The sequence below is a fragment of the Vulpes lagopus genome, chromosome 6 (assembly GCF_018345385.1).
Source record: "Vulpes lagopus strain Blue_001 chromosome 6, ASM1834538v1, whole genome shotgun sequence".
NCBI lineage: Eukaryota > Metazoa > Chordata > Mammalia > Carnivora > Canidae > Vulpes > Vulpes lagopus.
In genome coordinates this window covers 27,825,538-27,847,833 of record NC_054829.1, presented here as the reverse complement: position 1 = coordinate 27,847,833, position 22,296 = coordinate 27,825,538, and the positions used below count along the sequence as shown (strand labels likewise).

The 22,296-nt window shown below is 40.8% G+C and overlaps 1 protein-coding gene across 5 annotated transcripts in view; it reads left to right on the top strand.

Annotated features, from left to right (window-relative positions):
- Window positions 1-22,296, top strand: part of RGS6 (regulator of G protein signaling 6) — a 548,429-nt gene that overhangs the window by 137,411 nt on the left and 388,722 nt on the right. The window lies entirely within an intron of this gene.

The following is a 22,296-nucleotide window of genomic DNA, read 5'->3' as shown; positions in this document are numbered from 1 at the left end:
TCCAGTATTGATTGGTAAAGCAGTGATTCCAACCCAGGGCTGTCTGTCTCTGCACACGTTGGCCTCCATCTGGAAGCACTGAGCACCGAGCCCACACGTGAGACAGGGTTTCTGTCCAGGGGCTCTCCTGGTCCATCATCACTTGAGGAAATAGATTATTTCCAAGAGGGCAGACACTGGGGCTGTGCTTAATAGGAAGAGAACAAGTATCAGAAGGGTTAAAATGATCCTCGTGAGAAGGAACTTTCCTGACTATAGCATGTTATCTTTGCTTTATGGCACAGTAAATGCAAAAGGTTTGTCTTCCTTGGGCTCACTTATATTGGCCTTTTGTCATTCCTTTTCTTGCATAGAATGCCAAGACTGTGTTTATTTCTGTTCTTTTCTCTTAGAGACATATTAAAGTTGTTTTTTTTTTTAATATTGGAAATAAAAATACAATGAATGATTACCGTCCTAGAAAAGACTCAAGTGAAGCTGTGTGCACATCCAGAAGAGCAGTAGGGCTAACCAGTTTCTGCCTCCTGCTCTCTATTGCTGTAAGATACTATGGAGAATAAAGCAGTTTTCCCAAAGATCTGGAACAAGATCTCAGAGATGTTTGCAGGACACTTGTGCCCTCCCTTGGCCCAAAGGCATCAGAGTTTTTCTCCCCCAATGTTTGGCTTTCTTGTTTTTTATTGATGACGATCTGGTTGTTGGGCGTTCTGCTCTTTGCAACCGTGTCTAACTCCTGACCTCCAAAGGAAGCCATATACACACTTTACGTTAGGCTGGATATTTCCACTTAGTAACTTTGACAATGTTTCCAGCAATATTGTGCTTGCTCTTAAGGGCTGCTCCCTTTCTTCTGCTGTCCTACAACTTCTCTCTTCTCTCTACTACACTTTATCAGTATTAGCACATTTAATTCTTCTTCCTCTCAAAAATAATCCATACCTGAATGCTGAGCAGGAGATCTATGGGATTCGTTTCTGGCATGCTCTGACATACCTGAAGTTGACTCATTCCTCAGCAATTAAATGACAAAATAAACTCTTGTAAATTGCTCCCTAAAAGCATGCAATAATATAAGTTTTCTAACTAGAACTTGACAAATAAACATTTTCCTCTTGATTCAACTGCTAATCAGTCAGCTAAATAGTGCTGGATATTTGTAGCTAATAAGCAAGCCCCTCCCCACCCCCCCAACGGTTGATGGTCTTGACCAGACACTAATACCTAAAGCCCATTTCCCCTGAAGTATTTATCACCACGTGCTCTTAGGACCATACTTATAAAATACTGAATTAGGGAGACTTGGAATATTTTATTGTGAGTATTTTTGCCTCCTTTATCAGGTCAGATGAAACACATTTTTAAAAAACAGAGCTCAACAGAATATTATGTAGTAGTGAAACTCGATTCAAGTATAGGTATATTCAACATAGATAAATCTTAGTAATGACTCAGTGAAAAAGGAAGTTCCATAAGGACACAATGTGTGTGATAGCTTTTCCATAAAATTCAGAAATAGAAAACCTTCAACAACTACTGCTCCCTGTTTTTGTTGTTTTGTTTCTTTGTTGTTTTTTATTTTTTTAAAATATTTTATTTATTTATTCATAAGACACACAGGGAGAGAGAGAGAGAAGCAGAGGGAGAAGCAAGCTCCATGCAGGGAGCCTGATGTGGGACTTGATCCTGGGTCTCCAGGATCAGGCCCTGGGCTGAAGGCGATGCTAAACTGTTGAGCCACCCAGGCTGCCCCTTGTTGTTTTAAAGATTTAAAGAGAGGCAGAGACATAGGCAGAGGGAGAAGCAGGCTCTATGCAGGAAGCCCGGTGTGGGACTTGATCCGGGGACTCCAGGATCATGCCCTGAGCCAAAGGCAGCCGCTCAACTGCTGAGCCATCCAGGCATCCCTGTTGTTGGTGTTTTTTGTTTTTGTTTTGTTTTTGTTTTTTTTTTTAAGAAGAAAAGGAATGCACAGATCAGGAGTTTGATTACAGTAGAGTGTGAGCACATGAGTAACTATTGGTTTGTTCTAATTTTTGGCTTAAATCATAGGTTCATGGCTATTCATTGTTTCTTATTTAAACTAATTTCTTTAAAGGCCTCATGTGGACCAAGGAGGATCATTTCTCCTGATTATGAACAACCGGTTCTGATCCTGCAAGATCTTTTCAAGTTAGTCACATGGATGAGCTCATCCCTCCCAGATTTGGGATTTTTTAAAGTTTCTGCTATTCCCTATTTATATTGATGATTCTAATCCTCAGGGTATCGTTAAAGAAAAGATGATTCAGTCACTTGTTAAAGATAGTAAAGAGACGTTTAATCAAGGTGGCTACTACAGCGTAATTTTGCAGTATTGGAGAGAAATCAGGCCCAACTCTAAAATACAGCAAGGCATAGCCAAACAGCAGGATGAAGGTCAGTGGACATGAAATTTGTAAGGAGAAACACCAGGGGTGAGGATGTTTCTTGCTTAAGGCAGCCTGGCCAGATCTGGAAGGTGGGAGATAAAGAATTGGATCAGATATCAAGGATGATCAGATACCAGGGTGGGGGATTTTTCCCTAAATGGTCTCCGCAGGATTCTTGCTAAAACTGGAATAAGCAGGTCAAGGACAGAAACCAAGGGCAATGCCTGGCCAAAAGAGGACTCAGAGGAATCTAACTAGGGTTTGATAAGGGAGGAGTCTTAGGATGACTGGGTGGTTCAGTGGTTGAGCGTCTGTCTGCCTTTGGCTCAGGTCTTGATCCCGGGGTCCTGCAATCGAGTCCCTTATTGGGCTCCCAATAGGGAGCCTGCTTCTTCCTATATGTCTCTGGGTCTCTCATGAATAGATAAATAAAATCTTAAAAAAGAAAAGAAAAGAAAAAAAGGAGGAGTCTTTGTCAGAGCTAATAGGCCTCTAGCTCCTAATGGCAGAAATAAAGGTCAGAAAAGTCTTAGAACCTCAGGGCCAGGCAGGAATGGGCAATCTATGGGATAAAGACCAGGGAGCAAGAGTTCATGCTGTGGGCTAAGCCAAGAGAAGACCAGAGTCTTTTTGAAACATCTCTTTCTCTTCACTGAAGATAAGAATTTGTTAAAAAAATAAATAAATAAATAAAGGCAGTTGCCCCTCTGTCTCTGTGTTGCCAGGTGTTGGTGGCTGGGTTTGATTCAGTGGCATCCTATGCTCATCAGTGATTTCTGGGACGCATTGTGTTCATGAGAAATAAATGTGGGCGCCCTTCACCTGAATCAAGGATGAGAGTGCCGGCCGCGATGCGTGCCTGTTTGCCACTGTCACATAGACGCGTCACGGAGCGGCCGGCCTCTGGTCCGGGCAGCTCCTTCGCCTGCTCCGGGCGCCGGCAGATGGCATCTCCGCATTCGCCACGTATCACCACGTTTCCATTAAGGCTTCTGCTCTCTTTGGTGAAACCAAAGTGGGATTTCATTTGAAACGATTCATTAAAATAATTTCGCTGCTGTTACAGACACTGTCACCATTATCTTTTGTCTGGACAGTGAGGTCTCTGCTCCCTTCACGCCCCCCCGCCCCCCACCTCCCTGCGCCCTCCTAGGCCATTCTGCCCTCCGCCTCAGTGATCTGTTGCAGGCTTAGATTTAGACCAGATCCTTCTCTTGCTTTAAAAACTCTCCATAGTTTCGCATTACCCTTAGGATAACATCCGCATTTTTATCAAGTGCCCCTGGGCTCACTGCCGTCTGGCCCTTGCCCTTGTCCCTCACGTTGTCTGGTGGCGCTTTGCCCCTTGTTTTGGGTCCTCAGCATCCTGGCCTCCTTTCTGTTCTGCAGCTGCCCTGAGCTCCTTCTCTCCTCAGGGCCTTTGCATATGCTGTTCCTTCTGCTAAAATGGTTCTGCCCCAGATCTTTGCACAACTGTTGCATTCTCATCATCTCCAGGTGGGTCTTCCCTGGCCACCCTGCCTAAGGTAGCCCCAGCCCCACCTCGAGGGATATACTATCTCTTTGTACCTTTATATTCTCTTCACTGCCTTTACTGCTCTCAGATATTATTCTGGTCATGTGTGCCCCAGTGAGAATTAATTTCCACAAGGAGAATTGGAATCTTGACAGGTTCACCACTGGGTTCCTGATGCCTCGAGCACTGCCTGGCACATAGAAAAGCACTCAGGAAATGAAAGTGGGACCGGAGGTGGGAACTTGCCCACTGCTCTGCGTGTCTGCCACATATGTAACTGAATCAGATTGCTTCCAGTGTGAGCATGGGAGAGGCCTTCCTATTTTTCTGGAATAATATTAAAAATGATGGAAAATAAGTACACAAGCTGGAATGACACTAAATAATGCAGTGACCTGCTGATATACATTTAAATATCGCCAAAAGAATTAGGCCAGTGTCAGGTGACCTGAGTTGATATTCCTATATAGTGTACATTAGTTTCCCGGTGATCAAAACTGGGTTAATTAGTCTACACTATGTGTTTTTCTGTTGGGGATATGAGGATTATCTGCTCTATCCAATTTGTTTTCTTTTTTTTTCTTAGAAGAGGAATCATTGTTGAATTTAAAAAGCAACTTGCCTGGCCTTGTTTCCTGATCTTTTGATGGAAATGTTTTAATGGGAAAAAAATATTTACTAGAACCAGATAATTAAATCGTTTCATGTATTTTTTTTTTTTTTTTTTAATGTGGATGGTTTTTCATTCCTTTGAGGGATAACTCCATGGCATAAAGCAGCAGTGAAGAGGATGACCAACCTTTTCCCTGGCCAGATCTGGAACCTTTTTTTTCTTCTTCTTCTTCTTCTTTTTTTTTATTTTTAACTAAGTTACAGTTCAGTGTGGGTGAAAGGTCCTCAGGTATGCATGGGACAGCCCTTCCTTCTCCCCTCACACAGCTCAGCTCCAAATCCCCAGAGGGGCTGATGCAAAGGGAGATGGAAATAGCCTTAGAATTAACTGGTACTTTTGGGAGGCATGTTGTAAGATGTTAGGTAAATGGAACACATCAAATTTTATTAGCAACAAAAATTCTTTCAGGAATTTTATTTCTACACCCTAACTCTTAAGACTCTCCTTAAACCAGAGCTTACATAGATTTGAAAATAAGCGAATGAGTAAATGCCCATAGCAGTCACCTTGTTTCTAACTCTCCACCTGGAGTCAGATAATCAGACTGTGAGTTCTAGGTGGAAGAAGAGAGAGAGAGTCTATGTATTGGGCTCTACTGTAGGTGTTTGTACACTCAGCCCATCCTCATGTCTGTCCTGAAGGAAGGAAGGCAGATCTCACATGTTCCACTTAACAGTTGTGCAAACAGAGGCTCTGTGGTTTGATGCAACTTGCTCCAGAGTGACCGTACTGGGGCTGGCCCCCGGACTGGCAGGCAATGTGAGTCCTTCCTTGGTCCATTATGGCACACACGCCCCCCAGCTCCATCATGTAACATGAGACTTCTGGCATATTGGCTTCCTCAGCGTGGAGGGGAGATGAGAAACCTGCATTATCTCCCTCCCAACGTGACTTGAGAGTCCACTGCTATGGGAAGGCAGCTGTGTGGAAACGATGTGGAGCCCTGTGAGGATGAACAGAACAAGCAGCTAAGTTTGATTATCAATTGAAGCCAGAACCCACATTCCATCATGGTCCCTTCTCTTCTACTCTTTCCCTTTGTTCTTCTAACCCCTCTCCTTGAATTCATCTCTCTTTCCTGCATAGCCACAGTCCTTCTTTCTGTCAGACTGAAGTTGTGCACCCGGAGGACTGAGCTTTGACTCTAGAAGGTACCCTCCTCCTCTTTTCCTGTTCAGTGTTCAACTCACTGTGCTGGGGCTCTGTCCCCTCCACTCTGCTGAGACACCAGTAAGTTCACGAGCACGTTTGGTGTCTGTGCCCCCAATTAGGAAACACACATCCCTTCGCATGAGGGGAGGAGCACGGGGTAGCTTGATGTTCTTGTTCAGTCAACAACTTGTACAGCTATATTTGGCTGGGGAATCCTGCCTTGGCAAGGTCATCAGTGCCATCCTCCTGGAAGAATCTAATAGACCCTTCTTATACTTCATCTTAAATTCTTTTCGACACTTGACATGGTTAAGAACTCCCTTCTAGAACCAACCTCCTTTCCTCAGTAGAGCTGATACCATCATCTCATGAGTCTCCTCCTAAAGACCTGATGGTTTGTTTTAGTCTCCTTACAGGCTTTTCTTCTTCTAGCTGCTCTAGGTTCTCTCTTGAGCCTACATTACCACCACACAACATAAATTCTTTAAAAACCTTCTATAAAAGCCTTCAGTAGTGGGATGGATACCTGGGTGGCTCCATCAGTTAAGCGTCTTCCTTTGGCTCAGGTCATGATCCCAGAGTCCCAGGATCGAGCCCCGCATCAGGCTCCCTGCTCAGTGGGGAGTCTGCTTCTCCCTCTCTCTCCACTCCCCTCTCTGTCTCCCCCACTTGTGTTCTCTCTCCTTCTCTCTCTCAAATAAATAAAATCTTTAAAAAAATGTCTGCAGTAGTGGCTAGACATAAAACCTGAATCCCTTTAGATTTACGGTGCCTTCATAGTTCCCTTGTTGGCAAAGTTAAATGAGTTTTATAGGCAGCTCTCCTTTCAAAGGTCAAATCTATACATGGACCAGTGAAGACCTTCCTGGAAGAGGTTAATGGGACAGGTGAGCAGTTTCCACAAAGTTCTCCTTTTTGGAGACTTCCAGGCTAGTCTATTTGGTGGAATGGAGCATTAGCCAGACCCAACATGGCCTTGCTGATGTCCATGCCCTTAAATCTATGCAGCATTGACTCATGCCTCTGGTGCCACACTCCATGAGAGTCTTTCGTCCTCCCCAGTATTTCTCATTTCCAAGGTATTACTTTCTCTCCATCATCTGGGCACAAAGTTCTGCTTCAGTGATTTCCACAAAGCAGACCCCTCCAAATGAGCATTTGTGAGTGTGGTGGGCTCCACTAAAGACAGGGGAGATCAGTGTTTAAATGCAATAGGGCAGGCCACCTGGGTGGCTCAGTGATTGAGTGTCTGCCTTCGGCTCAGGTCGTGATCCTGGGGTCCTGGGATCAGGCCCCGCATCAGGCTCCCCGAGGGGAGCTTACTTCTCTCTCTGCCTATGTCTCTACCCCTCTCTGTGTCTCTCATGAATAAATAAATAAAATCTTTAAAAAAATAATAAATGCAATGGGGCAGAAACATCAATACCAGTGTGAACAGGCTCTCCAGCCACTCTGGCACAGAAGGGCCGCTTCCTCAGAGACAGACTCTGCCCTTACTGTCTCTCAGGCTCCCAGCCTTCTCTCCCTGGGTTGTTCTCCCTCAGAGTGCCATGGGAATTTCCTCTGTTGCACTGGCCTTCCCCTAGCCTCACCCTCCAGTGCAAGCAGAGAGGCTTAGGCCAGTCTCTCCCTCACAGGAGTCCTGGTCACTGCTGAGGTCCCATTTTCCCTTGTTTATAGAAGGAGGGCATTAGGTGCACTTAGCTTCCTAAGGGGCACAGTGGAGGCAGGGGGCCTTGACCAAGTCACTTCAACTCCCCAGACGCTGCTTAACTCATCTTTAAATGAGGAGGCCACAGGAGCTAAGCTCTAGCGTTCTTTGTGGATCCACACTTCTGTGACTTTCATCTCGTCTGAGCTTACTTTGACAATGCAGTTCAGTTTTTAAAAAGTTTTAGTTAGATTCAGTTTGCCAACATAGAGTATAACACACAGCACTCATCACCTCTTGTGCCCTTGTTAATGCCTATCCCCTGTTACCCCATTCCCCCACCCATCTCCCCTTCTGATTTAGGAGTCTCTCATGGTTTGTCTTCCTCTCTAATTTTTCTCAACCTAGTTTCCCCTCTTCCCTTATGGTCCCTTTCACTATTTCATATATTCCACATATGAGTGAGATAATATAATTGTCTTTTTCTGATGGACCTATTTCGCTCAGTATAACACCCTCCAGTTCTATGCACATTGATGTAAATGGTAGGTACTCATCCTTTTTGATTCCTGAGTAATATTCCATTATGTATATATACCACATCTTCTTTATCCATTCATCCGTCAAAGGACATCTTGGCTCCTTCCACAGTTTGGCTCTTGTGGACATTGCTGCTATAAATATTGGGGTGCAGGTGTCCTGCTGTTTCACTGCATCTGTATCTTTGGGGTAAATACCCAGTGCAATTGCTGACTCATAGGGTAGCTGTATTGTTAACTTCTTGAGAAACCTCCACACTGTTTTCCAGAATGACTATACCAGCTAATGCAATTCCTTTTAAATGTATTGGAATCCAGGTGATATGCCTGTATTTGCCATGCAATCTGTTTTACTCTCTTTGGCCTAAACAAGGAGGACAGAGACACTGCTGGGAGAGATGCTCAGAATAGGAAATGGCCACGCCAGGTAGGAAGCTGTTTGCCCTGGGCCCCTTGTTCTAAGATGGACTTGCTTCTTGGGAACAAGCCCATGTTTGACTAGTATTCAACATTTACAAAAGGCAAGCTTGAGCCACTTGATGTTGGAGGGAAATAATAACAGTCTAGGGAATGTATTACCTTGCTCTTCTCTACATTCTCTTCTGCAAGTTGGATGATCAAAAACCAGCATGCTGGGACAATAGGAAGGCCGTTACTGAACATAGTGGTTTATTACAGCATATGCTTTTTTTTTTTTTTTTTAAGTATTACTGTAGGAAAAGTCCCCTTGAAGAATATTTTTGTGGTATTTACTTTTTAAAAAATGAACTTACTTTGAAACAGTTTTAGATTTACAGAAAAATTGTGAAGGTATTTCAGAGGGTTCTCATAATACCGGTGTATCCAGTTTTTCCTCTTATTAATATCTTACATTAGGGTAATGAATTTGTTACAGTTAATGAAGCCATATTGACATTTATTATTAACTAAAGTCTATCCTTTTTTCATACTTTCTCAGTTTTTACCTAACATCCTTCTTCTATTCCAAGATCCAGCCCAGATTACCATGTTACACTTAGGTGTCATGCCTCCAGGCCCCTTAGAATCCTCTTGTCTGTGACAATCTCAGACGTCTCTTGTTTTTTTTTTATTTTGAATTATCCAGGCATTCAAAAAAAAAAAAAAAGTGTGTGTGTGTGTTTGTGTGCGTGTGTGTGAGTGTGAGAGGGGGTGGGGAGCGAGCATGCACCCTTGGCGCATGTGTACACCACATATGGATGGGGAGAGAGAGAGAGAATAGCCTCATAGCCATCATTCAGCCTCAGAAGCAGAATAGCACAGATAGGATTGAAGCCCCATGTGTATCCTTCTCGATCCTATTCTCCTTCCCTTTCTAAAAACAAACCAGTATCTTAGATTTGGTGTTTTTGCCCTGTGCATACTTTGAAACAACTATATATAGTGTTCTGTTGCACATTTTAAAATAATATGAATATTACTCCATAAGCCTTGTTCTATGGTCTGCTTTTTTACACATAACATTTTTAAAATCTACATTGCTCCAATTTATTTTAATTTCTAAGGCAGATTCTATTATATGAATCCACTCTCTTGTTGGTAGACATTATGTTTTCTCCTTTTGATTGTTGCCAGGTTATTGTAAACATTGTAAACATTGCTGAGAAGACAGGTTTTACATATCACCTTATGCACGCGTACAAGTGTTGTACCTTGTGGTTTGGGAAAGAGGATTTCTGAGTTTCACATTGTACCTTTGACAAAATTACCTTTTACCTTTATTTTATTCCATAAATTCTGATTGAAAATCTAAAATGGGTCAGAAACTGAGCCAGGTTCTGGAAGAAAACAAATAATCCCACCCTCCTCATGGGGTTTATAGTCTATTTGAGATGACATATTAAAGAAGAAACTGAAGATATGGATGTAATACACAGATTTATTCTAAAAATATGGAACAATAAATTGTGTTGTGTGCCATGAAAAAAGATAAAGGTGGCAGAGAGATGATGAAACTTAATATTTCTTGTATCCTAAATTAGCAAATGAATTCCCTACCAGGACAGAGCTATTCTCTTATTGATATATATGCTTCCTTTTATCTAATAATAGAAGCAACATAAAGCAAAAGGTTTCTCTTTTTGCCTTAGCTACCAGGAATCTCACATCTAAATGTAGTGCCCAACTACAGTACCTGCCTCATCCCAGTTACTTGTACTATATTTTGGCTTTATGAATAAAAGGTTTTCTTTTATTTTTACATATCATCTTTTGCACACTCCAAATCATTTTAGAAGTAACTAAGGTATAAATCTTGGGAGGCAAGACAAGCTCTTGAAAAGCTGTTAGTCACTCTCACTTTAGCCTTTCAGAGATGAGCAGCCTTCCTTTTCTTGGGGTTTGGGTGTTCGTATAAGGGTCTTGCTGTACTGATATGCTTATTTGATTCCAATATGAATTCTTCAGATTAATTTATTATCCATCAAGAGGCAATTTGTTCCCTAAATAATTCACTTGGATGATGATTCTTTTTAATCACCACCAACACACACACAAACAGAGCTCCTTAGCAATTCCACTTGGCTCTGCTGCTATCTTTAGGCACATTTGTCTTGCCTTAACTACTCTCCTTTTTAAGACATCTAGTTTTTTTGTGACACTGTTTACTTTCATTATGCCTTAATTATGGGATTCTGATAACCATGGAGGAGTAGAGAGACAATAAATAGGGTTTTGTGGGTGATTAAATGCTAAAGCAAAGCTGAGATGTTTGATAACCACAACAGTTGTTTCTGCAAGTATATTCCAAAGGCAGGAATATTATTGCTATTACACAGCAATCAAGCAAGCAAAAAAAAAAAAAAAGTCCTCCCACAAATCACTCCACTCATTACACTGTGCCTTTGAAAGCCTAATGCTCTTTTATCTGATGTTCTTTTGACTGTCAGTCAGAGTAGTTGGCTCTTCATGGCAGAGCGTTACATGAAGGACAAGTTCTCAGTGCTAACATGTCGTTTATCTAAATGAGTGGTTGAAGTAGACAAAATGTACCTCATCAACCATGAGAACCATAGTATAGAATGAAGAAAAATTATATTTGAGTAGGTATAATTGAACTCAATCTTACTTGTTACATTATAATGGATAATCTAGCACTATCAAGCAGAAATGCATTTGGCTGCAGGTAATAAAAACAATCAATGGTGGTTTTAATAACCAGGGTATTTTCCTCACATTACAAATGTAGAGATAAGCAGTTTATAGGCTTTGTTCAGCTGCTTGGCAGTTCTATCAGAAATCCTGATTATTTTGTATTTTCTGCCCTGTTCTTCCTAATGTGTTGGCATTTATCCTTATGCTTATTGCCCCACAGTTGCAAAATGGCTGCTGCTATGACTACAGGCATCATGTCCACATTTTAAAGATTTATTTATTTATTTATTTACTTATTACAGATAGAGGGCATGAGCAGGGGAAGGGACAGAGGGAGAGGGGAAGAACATCTCTAGCAGACTCCCTGCTGAGCATGGAGCTTCATGCAGAGCTTGATCACATGACCCTGAGATCATGACCTGAGCCGAAATCAAGAATCAGATGCTTAACCAACTGAGCCACCCAGGTGCCCCCCCACCCCATCATGTCCATACTTTAGAAGGGAGATGTGAAATGATGGTGCTGGCCATAGCTCTCTCTTTTTTATCAGGATAGCAAAAGTTTCATCAGAACTCTCTCATAGTCTTGCTCTTAATTCTAAATGGCTGTAATAGTGTCCAGTTTCAAGAATAGCTCTGTATTTAGCTGACCCATAAGGCTTCAAACAAAATGGAGGGCACTAACAAAGAATACACAGGGAATGGATGCTAATGGGGCAACTAATTGCTGATCACCAGCCTATCATATATGGCACATAAGAGTTTTGCTACTAAGCATTAAATGTAAAAACAAATCCCATCACCATGAAAATGGAAAACTGTTACATTTCTAATGTCATGCCAATTTCATAGTTAAAATGGAAAAAAAGATAGGAAATGCTGGTACAGAGCCTGTATCAGTATGTTTGAGTATTGATTTTAATACATGAACGATTCTGGTGAAGACTGACTAATCTTGCTTTGTTCCTGAAGACTTTGCTTTTGTTTTTCTAGGCTAAAGAGTGAACTTTGAAGGTGATTAAGAAGAATACATAGATCTACAAAATGAGGCCTGTTAATTCTGTTTCTATTCCCAGAAAATGCATGCATTTATGCCTTGATTATCCTCAGGTGATCACTAGGGAAATGGGGTGAGAGATAATTAATAACTACATTCAAATTTAAAAATCTCAGGCCACAAATTTCAATCTCATTTACCGTGTTGCCACAAGTAAAAAAGTCTGGTTTAATTTCAGGTTTTCCCTTCTCTTCTCGTGATATCTGTCTTCTGGTCCTGTCTTGCTGTGTTTTAAGTTGCTGTTCCAGGAATTGGTTTTGCTCAGCTTGGTTGTCCTTGCTGGGTAGGGGAGTGTCTCATGCCCTTGCTCTCAAATGGCACCTGGGGCTGGAGTCCTCTGAACACTCGCTGAGCTGAACGTGTCCAAGATGGCTCATCATGTGGCTGGCTGTTGATCTCACCTTGGGTTCTGGCACGTGGCCTCTCCATGTGGCATGGGCTTCTCCTAGTCTGGTGGTTGGGTTCTGAAGCTGAAAGTCCCAAGAGATCAAGGCAAGTACTGCAAGGCTTCTTCTGATTTAGCTTAAAAGTACTACAGCCTTAACCTTCCGTTGGTTATGCAAGACAGCCCAGACGAAGTAGGGCAGGAGGTCCACTGATGGTCCACTGGGGACCATCTTTGGAACAAGCCACCACAATCTCCTTTCTTTCCTCCCCTTGGGGATTCAAGGGCCATCAGGAGCCAGTCAGAGGAAAAGGGTGAAAATACTGCTCTATGTAGCAGGTAATGGAGCCAGGATTCTAAAGCTACTCCCCTAATACCCCGAGAGAATCCTTTTCATGGCATTTTTTTTTAAAATTTTTATTTATTTATGATAGTCACAGAGAGAGAGAGAGAGAGGCAGAGACACAGGCAGAGGGAGAAGCAGGCTCCATGCACCGGGAGCCCGACGTGGGACTCGATCCCTGGTCTCCAGGCGCCAAACCGCTGCGCCACCCAGGGATCCCCCTTCATGGCATTTTGAAACATGACAATGGTGGTCCTAAGTTGAAACCTTTAGCTTTATACCTTTTGAACACTCCTTTTCTGAGGAAAAAATAAGTACTAACTTAAAACCTTTTTAACACTAATAGTTGTCAACCAAACATAAAACATACAACCACCCTAAGCTCAAAAATCAAAACCAACCCTGAGCTTTGTTTGTGCAATTTCTATTCTTAATAAGTGAACATCTCCTCATGTATTTAGAGGCCAAGCAGAGAACATTCTATCCCAAAATAAATGAGATCAGAGTTGATTTTACTGACAGCATTGTCCGTGTGCCCAGACTGCACAGGCACAGTGAAACGCATCTGTGTGTAACACAGGCAACTGTAAGACTTTCTTTTTATGTTGGTCTTTGGTGGTTTTTAATCTTTGCTGCTTTTTCATGTGAATGAACGGCACACTAGAGCAAGTTTTAAGAATCTTTAAGGATCTTCAGAGATTCCCGTCTCGCTGAGACACAGGAAGGCCGTAATTAGCAAACAGACCAAGAATGAAGAGGTGGAAAAGAGGGCGGGGATCTTTGCTGCTATAAACTACTAGCTTTCACCATTCTACGCCTTGGCCTGTGTTGCGGCAGCTACCTGGAACACCCCTTCTCCCCCTTGTCTGTCTGGCAGACTCCTACTCACCCCCAGATGCAGCCCAGCTGGTGGCTTCTGTGTGAAGGCACCTCAACTCCCTGGACACAGTGTTCCATAGCTACCACCCTGTCGCTGTAGAGTCACACTCCCTCACTGGACTGTGGCTTCTTATGGGCAGGGGCCACCTCTTGGCCTAGTGCCACCAGCCAAGCAATGCATAGTGTTCGGGAGTTCAGAAAATGTTTGAAAGCAGAATTTATAGTCAACGACACCAACATATGGGCCATTTTTATGGTAATTGGAGGCAGTTGTGTTAGGGGTGGCTTAATACCTTTCCCTGACCAAAAGAAACACTAAAAACAAACTGGACAGGACAGACTTTTCCAATGTTCATAACATGAGACAGCTGTGCTGCTGCTCATTTCACCTCTATTATCTGGAGTGTACCCTTCTATCTTCTCCAGAGGCTCCCCTATCCTTATGATCTGGTTCAGGACCCCTGTCCCAAATCTCTCTGGTGCCTTGAATGGGCATCACACAATTGGACAATTATGTCCCATGTAATGCTTGCTGTCTCTTCACCTGCATGTGTCTGGCCTCTTCACTGAGAGGTAAGCTCCCATTCCTATTTCTCTGTCCCCTGAAGATGGGTAAATAGTCGTGGTTTAGTGTATGCAACAGGACCTCCCCGGAACTGCTGTTGACCACCCAGAAATGGCACAGTGTGGGGGTATTTGCTGAGCACTAAGGCTCTTCGCACCTTCAAGTGGTGGGAACGTAGTCGGAATTAGTTCTTGGGATGGTATGGGGCTGGGGGACACCGATTTAGGGACATGGTTTTTCTCCAAGTGTAAAGAGGACACACTATCAGAGTTAAAACCAGATTTGTCTCACAGATATATTTTGATTGACCTGTTTTTAGAAACAATTGAAGTAGTTGCCAACATTTAATGATCCAGAAACTACATAAGTATACAGAGTTCTAGTTTCTTGTGAAAATTTGGAAGATTTGGTAAAATAGGGCCTGGATTCCAATTACTAGTAATTGCTTCAGACGATCTGGTGACTGTTCTGTTCAGACAGAAGATGAGCTTCCTTTCCTTTGTCCCCTGTAAAATTGCACCCCCACACTTTCTTCTTTCATTTGTGTTACCTTCTTGTTTCTTAGGTAAATTATTCTAGAAAATGCCTTTTATATAATAATACTGCTAAATGCATGGAGCCCTAGTACACACAGGGCTGCCAAAAGAAAACCTTGTATACAAGCAGTTTATAAATGGACTTCTTTCTCATTTTATACATTTGAAAAGATATATGAGCTCTGCACATCCCTCAGCATTGTGATGAAGAACCATTTGGCTTATTTAATAATGATCCTAACCACTCCCTTTTTACTGAGCACTTACTATATACTAGTGACTGTTTTGAGTGTGTATTACTCATTAATTTCACAACAACCCTGCCCATGAGATTGGAAGTGTTGTCATCTCCATCTTACAGATCCTCATTTTTTTTTTCTTTTTTTCCCAGTTGAGAAGCTGAGAACTTAGGACCAGGTTCACACAGCTAGGAGGTGGTCTACAGACTTTGAACTCGGACATGGGTGAAGAGAGTTATTATACACCTTTAAGATTTATTTCCAGGACAGTAATATAATCTTCTGTACATGGCTGCTTTGTGGGCATTTAACTGTGCCCTCAGATATAGATATCTAGTTTTGGGGAGGGATGTTCCTGTTGCTTAACCACAGGGCTAGTTCATGATGTAAACAGAATATATAGATGACTCTACTGTCTTGTTAAATAACAGTCTGCTCTGAAGAAAGTTCCACCGGTGATGGCAGGGAGGGGAGGTCCTGTTAGTTAAAATGTTCAGTATAATTGGCTCTCAGAAGCCATTACATTTCTTGTTTTGTTTTGTTTTGTTTTGTTTGCATGAATGTAAAAGAGGATTTAGAGGTGAAATACTTATAGAGTGGCAGATTTATATATTTAGTCCTGATCATGACCTTGAATCTTGTATCTGGAGCCACCTACTTGTAGCAGAGTTCCCAAATGCTCATAATCCTACTTGATTATTCCTTTCCCTCTCCTCCAGCTTTTCCTACTTTCCTGGCTCCTTTCTCTTCTCCTCCTCTTTCCTCTTTCCTCTCCCTTTTGTATCTCTGCCAACATCTTTGAGTGTGAATGCTACAGAGAAAAATATGGTAGTTTCTTCTCTCTGAAGACTAAGTTTAATGGAGGCAGGTAGACATGTTAAAAAAAAATCACTTTTTAAAAACCTCATGTTGTAGTGCATCATTTTTCATCAGTTTTATGCTCAAAAATACAAACAGAACAAATGATTCCTAATGCTGGCAGAACTATAATGGAATGGGTCCTCTTGTACATTATTAGTATTATAAAATACTTTAGCATTAAAGAAGTATGTGACTTTTACATTATCCAATGTACAAATCAACAGTTGTGAACTTCAAATAGGTTTGCATTTAAAACACACTGGTCCATTGAGGAATAGGCATCTGTGAGAAAGATATATCCCATCTGTGAGAAAGTTCCCTGCAGAGAAAAGGAGGCCCCAAGGAACACATGAGGCATGACTTTTTCAGGGAGTCCTGGACCAAGGCAAGACATTCAGGGTGTCTGTGGGCAATTGGTGTTTCCACAGGATAGATTGTCCACAGGTGGTGCTACAGACAATGGGGAGACAAACTGGGAAGAGTGAGTGAGGATGTAAGGGAGAGTAGACAAGGTGAGTTGCTTGGAAGTGGCTGAGATGCAAATAGGTACTTATGCACAAGAAACATCTATATACTTGTCAGAAATGATCTGACAATATATGTCTAAACCCATCACAGTGCCCATTTCTTTTGAGCCAGTAATGCAATTTTGGGGCAACTAATTTTAGGAAATATTTCAAAATATGGAAAAATCCAAATGCATGGAAATTATTCATTTTAGTTCTATTTATAATAGCCAAAAATGGGGTTGCTCTGTATGTCCCTCAGGAGAGGCATACTTAAGTAAATTAAAAACATTTCCTTGGTGGAATGTTACACAGTAATTCAGTGATGCTCTTTGAAGACTGCGAAATAATTTGAAAAATGCCCAGATAATTGAAAAGTGCAGCAACAATTGTACATTTGAAACTATGTATGTACATAAATCAAAACCATGCAAACATGCCTAGAGGGGGAAAAAAAAGTTGGGTGGGAAACCCAGCTGAATATTTATGATGTGTTGGATGTGAGAGTATGGATGCAAAATGATGATTATTATACTAAGCCTGATTGTAAGATGAATTTGCAATCTCCTTAACTATGAAAATGACATAAATTTAAGCATTTAACAATAGTACTCTGGTTAAGTGCATGATAGATACAGACACAGGTGCCTCAGCGTCTTATGTGAGCAGAATTAATGGATTTTTTATCTGGAAGATAATGTCATAGTTGAGCCAGTAAGGTGTGTGGCTTGAACCAAGGGCCCAGGAGATGAATGCAAAAGAGCTGCAGAGGTGGGCAAAGGATAGACAATCATGGCCCCACTGAGTTGGGAGTGTGAGCTTTGATGTGGTATGTGTATCCAAACATCCAAATCCCATCCTGTCACAGCTGGTGTGCCAAGAGAAATACGGATTTTTTCTTTCTTTCTTTCTTTGGAGCCCTTTTCTTCTACTTGATTAAGGTTTCGTAGGTCTGGAGTTGCTCTCCTTGGGAACTGTTGATGCCCTAGAGAAAAGCTGGGCCAGATGTAAAAAGATAGCTCTGCCTTTGGTCTTTTTTTTTTTTTTTTTTTTTTTTAATTTTTTTAAATTTTTATTTATTTATGATAATCACAGAGAGAGAGAGAGAGAGAGGCAGAGACATAGGCAGAGGGAGAAGCAGGCTCCATGCAGGGAGCCAAATGCAGGACTCAATCCCAGACCCCAGGATCACGCCCTGAGCCAAAGGCAGATGCTCAACCACCAAGCCACTCAGGCATCCCTGGTGTTCCATTATTATTATAATGTTACTTAACCATGTGCAAACATAAAGCCATGTATAAACTAATTATGCTTGCTTATTGCCTTTATGCATCAATAAAACAAAAAATTGAAAATGAAATTTTAACAGAACAGATTTAAAAATTAAAGGTAAGGAAAACTTCAGAATTTCAAAATAACGGCATTAACCTAACATGACAGATGATGTTCTTTTTACTAAAATGACATCCTGACTCAAAACCACCATGGCCTTTGACGCCTTCATTTCCCCACAGTTTTCCCTGTTAAGATGACTATAAACCCTTCCATTTCACAGTGTGCTGCAAATTATTCATCCTTTGTTTGGTATGAAAGCACCATTAAGACATCAATTCCACCTCTGTCCACTTCTCTGTAGCCCACAGTAATTAGCATGGCACTACTTGGTGTCGACTTGATTATAAACACAAATATGAACACTGAAATTACCTGGCATTGCTTGATTATAAGATGGTTATATAACCTAGTGCCTTTTAAATTTTAATGTGCAGATGAATCACCTGAGAATCTTGGTAAAATGCAGACTGGGGTGGGGCCCAAGATTCTGCATTTCCAACCAATTTTCAGGTTTATGATCATGCTGTTGGTCCAGGGGCCACTGTGAGTACAAGGAACTGATTATGCCTCTATGAGTATTTTTAGGTTATTATTTAAATACATAAATGTTTGTCAGTAGAAAATTTACATGTCTATGGATATGTTCATGGTCCCCAGTCTAAGAATAACTACTAAACCATAAAAGGCAGCTAGGTTATTAGAGTATTATATGGGCCCTGTAGGAATCAGATCCTGACACTAGGTATGAAGCTGAATGCACTAAATGTCAGGCATCAGCCAATAATATATGAGGAATGAGGATTGTATGAAGGCCTCTCTGGACATTCCAGATATAACTCATAGATGACTCTTCTATCAGTGGGACAGGTCAGCTGTGGTTTTTGCCTGTCATAAATCGAATCTCTCTCTTTTACCCAAGCAAACATTTTTCGTGCCTTGTATCACCACTCACATTTTTTACTGATCTTAGAGTTAAAAATGTGATAGAGCTTCCTTTTTCAATTTTAATGTCCTGAGGGCAGGGATTATGTTCTATTCATTTTTGTACTTTCATGCAGTGAGCATATAAACAGTTGTGGAATTGAATTTATTAGCTAGATAAATCTTGTGAATGCCCTTTGCTATTTGCATAAGTAAAGCTTGATTTTCTTAAAATTCTAGAAATTTTGCTCTCTTTTATATTTCAGGACACTTATTATTGTATTTACTACTTCCACTTTTTCTTTCTTTCTAGGAAATACTCCCCAACTTAAATGACTGAAGCTCGGTCTCTGATATTTGAACTCATACAACATGTTTTATTCTTGGCTCTGAAATACTCTTTGCTTTTTATTTTGGTCCAAGGGTAAATGTTTAGAAGATAAGAAATGCTTTAGATATATTTTTTTAAAAGATTTTATTTATTTATTCATGAGAGACACATGGCAGAGGGAGAAGCAGGCTCCATGCAGGGAGCCTGACGTGGGACTTGATCCCAGGACTCCAGGATCATGCCTTGGGCTGAAGGCAGGAGCTTAACCGCTAAGCCACCCAGGGATCCCTGCTTTAGATATTTAATTGATAATTTGTATGACCAGGATTACTCTTTTCTAAATAGTCCCACAGAAGTCTTCTAGAGAAAAGTCTGTAAGAAGATGCAATAGAGTGAATTTGTCTTTAATAAGAAACTTCAAGATTCTAGAGAGATTCTGAGATGTTGGCTCTGTGCATAAAATGTTTTTCCTATGGGGAAAAAACAGTGCCCAACCTTATCAATAAACCATTAGAAGTTGTCTTTGACCTGGGCTCCAAGTACATTTGAGTCCCTCCTTTCGATTGAGAAGCTCAGATAATGACTGGGAAAGAAAGCTCCAGAGGTCACAGAGGGATACCTAGTAAACATGTGAATACCTTGGATAGCACATCATTGAAAAAAGAGAGACCAGGTATATAAGATAGGAGTGGTAAGGCAATCTTCCCATGGTTTGATATGATTTTTTTCCCTAGTTCTGTTTGTCAGTCTGTCTGCTTTTCTACTCACCCACCCAGCCTAGCTGCCTGTCCATCCATCCATCTATCCATTTAGTCTTTTTATTGAAAAGTAAGACACAGACTCAAAACCAGACAAAACAAGGATAGCTTACTGCAGAGATTCCTGAAGTGTGGTCTCCAGATTAGCAGCACCAGTATTGTCTTGGAACTTGCTAGAAATATACATGTTTGAGCTTCTGCGTAGACTTTTAAGTCATAAACTAAGAGGTGGGGCCTATGTTTTAACAGATGCTCCAGAGGCTTCCCATGCATGTTGGAGTTTGAGAACTTAGCTTAGTGAACTATGGTAAGTAAGGTGGACATTTTTGTAACTACCACCTAGATCAAGAAATAGAACTTTGCCAGTCAGGTCAGGAACCACCCCCCCACACACACACATTCCCCACCTCCATGTCCCTCTTCCCAACCACATCTTCTTCCTCTTTCTGAAGAAGCCACTATCTTGAGTTTCACAGTAATTGCTTCCTTGTCTCTTTATAGTTTTCTTCCTGAATCCCACATCTGTAGGTACTATAGTTTAGACCTTCCTGTTGATAGTAACTTTGTGTGTCTCAGTCTACAGCCCCCTCACCACCATTGCTTTTGCTTCCTTTTTCATACAGTGCATCTGCTAAAGAAGCTAGATTGTTTGACTTGCCCTAACTTACCAGAGTGCAGATTTTGCTGATTATATACTCATGGTGCGGTTCCATGTGACCCTCTGCATTTCCTGCATGTTGGCAGGTAGGTGTGGAGGCTTTGTCAAACCCAGGCTTGATCCTCTTCCAAAACCCAGGCTTGATCCTCTTCCCAAGACTTGGGTTTGCATCCTTTCATCAGGAAGCTTCTGGTTTTACAGTTTGTTTGCTTTTTTACAGTTTTTTGATGTTATCAAGCATAGCTGTTCAATACCTGGATCTGTTGGAACGTGTATATTGGCAATATTCTGTCATTTTGTTTTCACTTTTACTTATTAGCTGGAATAATTTATGTAGAATGAATGTTTATCACTATGTAGCTCCCCAGTGATAGAGTCATACATGAAAAGCAGATCAAATGCTCATCTTTCCTTTTATTTACCTAGTTTTCAAGATGGTGAATTATTTCCCTGTCATGTTCAGAAATGACCAATTATTTCTTACAATGTCCTTCTGAGCTAGTAGACTTTAAACACACTGGAAGGCCAGTAAACAAGCTATTTTATCCTTTGGCCAGTGGGAGCTTCTTTGGCTTGCTTTCCGATTCCTCTTGATCTGACTCTAGTTTTCTGACTTCTTCCTTCTTTGTTTCACACCCATCTGGTACATTACTTATCCTCTACCAGTAATCAATTTTATCTTTAATGGGAAAATGATAAATAAAACCACAAACTAGGCACTCATGGCTACTGGCTTTGTCTTTTTATCTGCATCTTTTCTGTGATGGAGGTAAGAAATATTTATATCTACATGTCTTTTTCTATACCTACATAGAGATACCATGAATTTATATCTATTATAATTAAATATGTATTTAAATAAAGTTAAAATACTTCACAAATTTATATTCCTGTTTGAAATTCAGGACTACAGAGTTTTTACTTCTTCTAAATGCTATGCATATCTCCTTTCTTCCATCTAAAGAATCTTGGTTCTCAAGGGCATAGAGGATGCTAGATTTGAATATTTCATAATTATTCATTTGTTCTATGCCACATTATACACACACATTATTACCACCACCAATTATGATCACTGAGAAGAGTTTAAATTTTTTTGTGCACGTTATTTCAATTTTCCCTATACTTTATGGTTATACCAAATCTGTCTTATCAGATAATAGTTATTTGTATGCTATACTTTCTCTCATTTATCCCTCATTTCACATTAACTCTTAGTTTTATATATTTAATGCTTACCATCATCTCTATGTCAGTGGTTCTCTAGTCTCTTGGTTGTCTGAAACTCATTCTCTAGTAGATTCCTTAGGAAGGAGTTACAGTTCAGTTCTAACGGATATAAAATGCTTGGCTTTTCTTTCCTTGCATCCCTAGATGTGTTACTCAGTTGTCTTCTGGTGTAAAACATTGCCACACATTCTGATAATCCAGGGTTCTTTCTCTTACAAGTCATGTTCTGTTTTTGCCTAGGAGCCCAGAGTTTTTTTCTTTCTTTAAAAGTCTTGAAATTTTGGTAGTTTATGTCTTAGTGTTTGATAGTTGTGGGTCATTATTCTTACATGTGTAATTTCTTTTTTTCACTACATGTTAACATGCAGTTTCTAATGTTTGTATTTTAGGAAAGATTTCTTTATCAAAGTTTTTTTTTTCTCTATATCCATTATGTTCCCTTGCTTTAGATTTTCTTTCCCTTTCAGTTCAGAGTCCCTTGTTATTTTATTTTGTTGCATCTTTTTTGCTTGTCTTCAAAATTTGTCACTTTTCCTTGTAACATTTTCTTTGTTATCTCAAGGTATTATTATTATCGTTTTGATTCACTCTTAAGTTCCTTCTAGTTAAGACACTATTTCTAAAATTGCAAACCCTCTCAAGT